The following is a 5,217-nucleotide window of genomic DNA, read 5'->3' as shown; positions in this document are numbered from 1 at the left end:
CCCAGTCTCTCCTCCTTGCTTGTGTGGCTGCAGAGAACCCCCTGATGCTCCAGGCTGGGCAGGTGCTCTCCTGATGTCTTGAAATTGCTCTTTTTTCCCCCAAAGAGGCTGAGCTCCTCCAGGATGCTCTCTGGGGATGTCCCTTTGCTTGGGGACAGTCGCTTGAGATCTTGTGCCTGGGTCTGCCCTGGCAAATAGGATTTCCTTCCCTTCTGCCTGCTCCTGGATTTGGGGGTTTTGGGGACCTGGGCTGTGGGATCGTGGAGCACGTGTGGGACTGGGGCTGCCAGGTGCCTTCCTCACCCTCCTCCTCCTCCGTGGGGATGCAGTGGAGGGACAGAGGGACAAGGACAGGTCCTGTCAGGACTCCAAACCATCACTCCTGCTTCCTGTGTGGGGTTTTTCTCTGAGCATCCCCCCAGGTGAGTGTCCCAGCTCTCCCTGCCCTACTGGAAAGGGTCTGGGTGCCCCAGGTCCCTCTGGATTTTTGGGGGATAGGGAAATGTGGGGTGGGATGTGCACCCTGTGAAGCAGAGGAGCTGCAGACGATGGAGGTTTTGGGGTTTTGGAGCAGCTGGAGGGGGTGCCCTGTTTGCTCCCCCTCAAATTTTTGGGGGTCTGCTTTGCTCAAACTGCATCTCCAGCCCCAGCTCTCCCCTCATGCTGCCTCTTGCTGGGTTCAATGGGATGGATGGAGTGCTGTAAGTTTTCCTCTTCCCAGCTCCAGGAGCACCTGGAGATGTTTCCAATCTCCATTTGGGTCCAATTCATCCCGAACCTGGCCCAGAGCCCGTTCCCTTGCCAAAGAGCCTGGGGCAGGGCAGGTCCCAGGGGCTCCCTCAGCATCTCTCTGGTTCTGCTGCTCATCAGTGCCACCTCTTGGAGGGTTTCTTGCCCTGGGAGGATCCTTTTTGGTCCAGGTAAGCCCAGCTCGTCCTGCCAGGCTGCTGGGGACCGTGGAGCCCCTGGCTCTGCTGTGGGAGAGCTGCTGGGGACAAATGGGGCTTTTCTGGAGGTTCTGTCACCTTTTCCTTTGTGCCTTTGCTTTCAGGGGCTCTCCACTGAAGTCAGAGCTGGCTCCTGTTGTTAGAAAGTTGGGAATATTTTAGCTTCAGTCCCCAGTTTGTACAGGGGGAGTTTTGAGGCACAGGGGGAGGAATGGTGGTGGTGGGGAGGGTTCAGCATCAACCCCTGAAAGGCTCTGGACCTTCATCCAGCAGCTGCAGGTCCTGGGCCAGCACATTTCTCCACTTCTTTCTTACAAATCTCTGGGAACTCCAAGTTTCTCAGCTCCTGGTGACCTTGAAACACCAGGCTTGCTGTTCCACACTGACCTGGGCTGGGTTTTAAGTTTCTCTTTGTTTTGGGTCTTTTTTCCCCTCTCTGTTGCACCACATGGGGTTTAGGTGATCAGGAGGGATGGGAGCAGCAGCTCAGAGAGTTTCCCCGTGGTGGCCCTGCAGGTCCCACATGGCAGCATCCAGCCATGGCCCTGTTCCTGCAGCCAGAAAACTGTCTGCACAGCGTGTGGTTGGGAGGTGATGTGCTGACTGAAAAGCTCTTGTCTTTTCAAGAAGTTACCAACCCCCTGCCACCATGCAGCAGCTTCCAGATAGCACAACTCCAGAGGCTGAAAGTGGAACTGGGAGCTGCCAGGGTCCTGAGCATCCTCTGCCTGACCCACCCCCCTCCACCCCCCCAGTTTGCACTTAGAAATGCTTTACCCAGCAGGTTTTGTGTGCTGGTCTCTGGCAAGTGACTTGGTGGTGTAGCTGTTGGGAGGAAACTTCCGAGTTTGGCAGGAGGCTGCACTTTGTGGTGCTTTTCACACCTTTGCAATGCTGACGTTGTGGAGGCTGAGAGGAGCTGGGCTTGGGGCAAGTTTGGTGCTGGGACTGGTGAGACGTGGGGTTGGGACCTTATTCTGAGCATCCTGTGTCACCTTGGGTGCTCCGAGCATCCTGTATCACCTTGGGTGCTCTGTCCCCAAAATCCTGATGCTGTGCAGTGACAGTTTCCTGCAGGCAGGACAGGACAGAACAAGCCCTGGGATGGGTTTTCTGGCTCAGACAGTGCTGGATCCAGTTTTGTGCTTGGTGGGCTCTGGACCTCTGAGTCCCTTCATGCATCGTCCCCATCCTGCAGCTGGGGGATTGAGTGTCCTGGCTTCCCAGGCTGGCGTGGTGTATCCTGGTTTTCCAGGCTGGCATGGTGTATCCTGGTTTTCCAGGCTGGCATGGTGTATCCTGGTTTTTAAGGTGTGAAGGCTGCAGTTCAGCTGGGTGTTCACTCTGAGCACCCCATGGGTGTGGCAGGGGGGGATAAGCTGGAGCTGGGGGAGTTCTGTGTTCTGAGGGGCTGGCACAGCACCCCAAGCCCCAGCTCCCATGGGGGTGTTGCTGCTTTTGCTGAAGAGAAAAATGTTTTAATGCTGGGGTGTGAGCTGTGGTGACACCAAATGTTTGGCAGTTGAGTGGGGACAGCTCAGGACCTCGGGATCCATCCTGCTCCGGGCAGGTAGGAGAAGGTTGGTCTGAGATGTGCTGAGAGGAGCAGAGGTAAAACCCACCAAGGTGTTGCCAGATGAGAGCTGGAGGTGACAAGAAGAGCTCCAGCGACCTCCTCTGATCCCTCTTGCAGAAGTCAAGCAGGGAGGAGTCATTTTTTTGAGCTGCCAAGTTCCAAAACAGTGAGTTCATACCCAAACCCTGCCTGTAAATCATCTCTGTTTGCAGGTGATGATGCTCACCCTGCCCCAGTGGAAACCTGGGCCAGTCCCAGACGTGTGGCACCAGAGGTGTGAAACACAAGCAGGTTTTTCCAGGGGCTGAGCCCCAGTTAGCTCTGATGGGCTTACCCAGGTTTTGGAACAGAAAAAAGGTTTTTATAAATAAATGTAGTTGTAAGGTTAAAACCCCAGCCTTATCTCAGGGCGTGGGGGTTGTGGTCTGGGGTTTCTTTGCTTCTAAGAGTCTGTTCTGGAAATCACTGTGCTGATTGACACAAATCTCAGCTCCAGTGGGGAAATTTGTGGCTTCAAATGCTGTTTTTTTCCCCGTGTTTGGGGAGGGGAAAGCGTTTTGACATTGGGATTAAAGCTGGCAGAGGGAGCAGGTCTGTGGCCCTGGGGCCAGCTCTGGGAGAGGGAGGGATGGACATGGTGTCCCTCTCCTCCAGCCACCACTTTTCTCTCCCTCCCCAGCAGAAATCTCTGGTGCCAGCACACCACCTCTTTTTTTCTTTCTGTCACCACTTTCAGAGCATCTGCCTGGGTGGATGAAAGCTGAGGTCTGGGTTCTGTGAAGCTGCTGGTACTGAAAGGAATAGCTGGGGCAGTGTGGGCGTGGGGTGAGAACTGACTTACTCATGCAGGGCAATATTCTGTCTCATTTGGGTTTGAAGGCAAAATTTCTCGAGAGATTTGTTCACCAAACACCATAAATAAATAAGCAGGAGAAGAAAGGAGCGGGCAGGTGTGAGCTGGGGTGGCTGGAATGCAGGTGAGGATGGAGTGAGGAGTGGGAAGGGATTGCCTGGGGGAGATGATGTGGGGAAAAGCACTCAAAGGGCAGCTGGAGTATAAAAATTGGAATAAAGCTCTTGAATAAAGGATGTAGGACATGTGAGGCAGTGGCCATGTCCCTTTGCTGTGGCTGGAGTTTGGGGACCTGGGGATGTGGGGCAGGGCCAGCACAGGGATGCTCTGCACAGCTCTGGGGCCACTGAAGTGGGTTGGGATTTATGAGCACCCTGTGTCCTCTCCAGAGATTTCCCTCCCACCAATCACCCCGGGGTTGTTTGTCTGCAGCTTTGGCACAGTGAGACTGCAAAGGACATCCCCATTGCCCCCCACCCCCCAGCTCTGCCTGGGCTCTGGTGCTGCTGCTCAACACTTCCCACAAAATCAAGGGACTCCACGTGTGACCCACTGGTGAGAGTTTCACCACAACATTTTTTATTTTTAGTAGTTAGTAGGAAAAAAACCCCCTCACTCCTCACCCCACCTTATTTTTAGTAGCAAGCTTCCTGCTAAGAAAAAAAAAATATATATTTCTGACTCTCAGGTGGATTGGTTTTGATGAAAGTCTGGCTCTGCTCCAGGTAGATCATCAGGGTTTGCTGCTACCTGAGAGATGAATCAGGAAGATTTTTTCCTAGGTTGTCAATGGGAGAAGGAGCTGCTGCTCTTGCTCTTGGGCTGGATTGGCCACACTGCCCCTGGGGTGTTTGTTTCTGGCCTGGTGGTGATGGTCTCCAACCATCCCTGGGGAACTGAAGGTCTGGTAATCCTCCTCTCTGGTTAGACCAAGTCTCCAACTCTTTTCCTCTAGGGTTTAATATTTAAACATTTTACGATATTGTTGTTGCTGGGTTTTTTGTTTGGTTTTTTTGTTTTGTTTTGTTTTGTTGTTTTTTTTTAACCCAAGAAGTGGTCTAACCACCTGCAGCAGCATCAGCTGGAAATCTGTGTCCCTTCCACTTTCCAGTTGCAGCTTTTGGCCCTGGGAGCATCGCTGAGCCCAGCAAGGGCTGGGAGCTGACTCAGGTTCCCAGGGGCTGAGCTCTCAGGAAGAAAATACCCAAGAAGGAAACCATTTGCTTCTGTGGGCTTAAAAAAAAAAACCAACAACAAAACACCCCAGCAAACCACCACCACCAACCTATGTGACAGTCGTGTGCTGTTACTGTAACACCCAGAGTGACTTTGAGGTTGGCAGGAACTACATCAGCACTGTGGGCCACGAGGATCCACCCCAAGCATCCAGCAGCTGCTGGGGTGCAGGAGAAGCAGAAATGTGGAGGGGAGCCCTGTCCTTTTTTGTTTTGCAGAGAGGATCCTGTGCTGGGTCTCATCCTGCAGCTCATTAGGTCCTGGTGGGTTCCAGGAGCCCCAGCCCAGCTCTCCAGCTCAGCTCATCCTTCCCCAACCATCATGCTCAGAGCTCACCCTGTGATTGCTACCATAAAAAAATACTTTTTATTGTGGTTTTTTTTTTCCTCCATCATGCTCAGAGCTCACCCTGTGATTGCTACCATAAAAAAATACTTTTTATTGTGGGTTTTTCCCCCCCATCACTGATATTTTGGGCACATGTTGTAGTTGCTGTTGGGACCCAGCAGCTGGCAGGTCGGGGCAAACCCTGGGGAGATGCTGGTGCTCTGGTTCTGGTTTGGGGAAGGTGTCACGAGTTGCACGAGGACTCACAACGGTGCCTT

The sequence above is a fragment of the Heliangelus exortis genome, chromosome 25 (assembly GCF_036169615.1).
Source record: "Heliangelus exortis chromosome 25, bHelExo1.hap1, whole genome shotgun sequence".
Taxonomy (NCBI): domain Eukaryota; kingdom Metazoa; phylum Chordata; class Aves; order Apodiformes; family Trochilidae; genus Heliangelus; species Heliangelus exortis.
The sequence above is the reverse complement of the archived record's forward strand: the minus strand, read 5'-3'. Positions refer to the sequence as shown.